Source organism: Pelecanus crispus, chromosome 5 (assembly GCF_030463565.1).
Source record: "Pelecanus crispus isolate bPelCri1 chromosome 5, bPelCri1.pri, whole genome shotgun sequence".
NCBI lineage: Eukaryota > Metazoa > Chordata > Aves > Pelecaniformes > Pelecanidae > Pelecanus > Pelecanus crispus.
The window spans coordinates 70722860-70725632 of record NC_134647.1 but is presented as its reverse complement, the minus strand read 5'-3'; positions in this window follow the sequence as shown (position 1 = coordinate 70725632).

The window sequence follows — 2773 nt, the reverse complement described above, 5'->3', positions numbered from 1 at the left end:
TGCACCGAAGCACAGGGAAGAGTTTCCCTCCTTGGCTCGGTGGGGAAGGTCTCTTCTGCCTCCAGAGGATCACAGCAAATCTAGTGCTGGACCAAGCAAGCTTATCTCCTGCGCTCCGTGTCCCTGCCTTGCAGCAGCAGGGCAGAAATCCCCATGTTTTGGCCTTACTGTGGAGGATGCTGTGGTATCCATCATGACCTACAGAAAGGCTGTATCTGCCCTGATCAGGGCTGAGGTAACCCGTTCCAGTCCTGTGGTACCCGGGCAGAGGAGAGATGCCCGTCTTACCTGGGATGCCACAAGAGCGACTATGACCCTCTGTTCTCTGCCTGAAACACCCACTGACATGAGTTGCAGTTTCACAGGCATCTTTTATTACTTAAAGAAGAGCTGAAGTCTAGATCTGGTCTCATTGCCAGTTACCACCCTTGTCCGCTTCATCAGCTCAGTCTAGACTGGCACCAGGGAACAATATCAGAAGGGGTGTTAATTAAATTTGCAGTTGCTCTGCTCTGGCAAAGCACCTCCAGAGCCTACAAATGTGCTGAGGTTAGCAGGAGGCAGAAAAAATAAAGGTGAATATAGCTTTTTGAGGAAGGAGGAGGAGCAAAATTAAAGCTTTGTTTTGGTGTCTCTGGTTTGGGTGACAGGCTACAAAAAATGAAAGGTGGGACTTTCAAAGGATCTTTTTGGAGACAGTAAATGCACTTTGGTGGTTTTAATTTAATCAGACTCCCTTGAAAGCAGCAGCCAAAAATCTACTTCCTATGAATACATCTGGTTTTGAAAAAGTAGAGAATTCTGCCAGTCACAGGGGCTGATTTGACAAAGTCAGAAAAACTAAAGCAGGAGAGAAAACCCCAAGACTGAAGTGTTTGGCACAACAGACATATTTAAGGAAGATGCTCCATTTTCCTTGGAAGCTCATGCAGTCAGTGAACTGCCCTCTCGGGAAGTCTGCTCTTGCTACAACTTTATGAGGGATAAAACATCATTTCCCACCAAACTTAGCTATTCTTATGTCTCTATTTGCAGAGGTTAGATGCTTTTTCAAGAGGCATTAGTGTAGTTGAAAACACTCTTTGCCCCTGTGTTTTAAGAGGTAATAGGACCCCTGGCTTCCGCCCTGGTGTGAAGCAAGGTAGGAGCAAGAGGGCCATAGGCCAGGGGTCTACACATCATGTTTAAATCAAATACAGACCAGCTGATCACCTGCAGTGAGTTAGCACAGCTCTGCTCAGTGTGTTTAGAGGCAAACCTGGCTGACACACGGGATTCCAACCTAGCACCTGCCACAGAATCAGTCTGGATTTTTTGGTCCTAGGCAAATTAGAGATTAGATGTGGATATCATCCCTCCCTAATTGTCAGGAGAACAGCAATGGGTTCAAAGGATTTATCTGGTTTGGCAAAAAAACCCCGTGATTTGAGTTGGCAGACACATTGCTTCTCCACAAGGAAAACCACCCCAGGTTGAATGACGGGTCATTCCAATAAAACGAGGCTGAAACTGTTCACTGAAATTATTTTGAAGCTGGTGAATTTTGGTTACTTGCAAACCCTGTATTTTTGGCAAGTTTACCTACTCCTCCTCAGCTCCGGAGAACAGAAAGAGAATATAAAGCCCCTGCTTATCACCTGCTTTGCCTCCGGCATTTCAGCATTTTTCACTCGTTACATTTTCACTTGCTAACCAGTTTCTGAAGCTGCAGGGCTTGAGGGTAGAATTTGGTGATCAGAGCTTTTTTCTAGACACAGCTTGCATTCATCAAGTATTTGTCAAAGAACCATATAATTCGTGGTGTATGAACACACCAGGAGTTCATATGAAGTTTTTATTATTCTCAATTGTCAAAGTTAGACCAAAATGCTCTCCAAAAAGGAAACCCCATAATTTGTAAATAGAGAAGTTTACACTTCACTGAAGATCAAAGAGGAAACAATCTAGATCAAAAATAATCCTGTGAATTTGGCTTTCATTTTTCTCCCCAGCCAGCAGCATTTGGCCAATATTTTGTCCTCTGTCTTTGAACAAGTGCTATTAAAAAGTAAATGAAAAATGCTTGCCTTATAGGAAGTGCTTAAACAGGAAATTCACCTTCGTATCTTTTCCCAGCTGTTATAAAATTAGCTTTAGCAGAGAAGGGAGAAGCGGGGCGCTGAAGTGCACAATTGTTTCTCTTCATCATAAACATCTTTAGGATGCTGACCCAAGAAGAGCAGCTAGCTATGAGCTGAGGTCAGGAGGATGACTGATTTGTAACTTTGATACTAGCTACTAAAATTGAGAGGGAAAGGGGAATAAAAGCAAAAGAGGTCACAGTTCTGTAACACTGTCAGTAACACACAGGTGATGGGTGCTGTCAACATTATAAACTATATACAAGACAAAGCAAGACTCTTTCTTTTCCCAAAGAACGCAACAACAACAAAAAAAGGTGTATATAACACAGTTGGCACATTATCGCAGGGATGAGGAAAGGGGGCTTCTTCTGAATGTTACAGGCTTAACACATGGCAGTCCAGAGGACAGTTCATCTGTCTAAACATACATCCTCTCCCCCTTCCTCCTTAAATATTTAGTGAAGACCAGGCCAGTAGCAATGTCTGATGCAATTGTGGTGCTAATAAGACGTTAATAAATGCAAAGTTTTCCCTGAAAGGGAGCACCTTACTCCAGGAAGAGATGAAGGTGGGTGGAGGTTCAAGGAGTGACATGTCTCGTGCCAACCTCTGGTGCATCTTCTGGCAGGCAATGGTAGCTCATCTGGCAG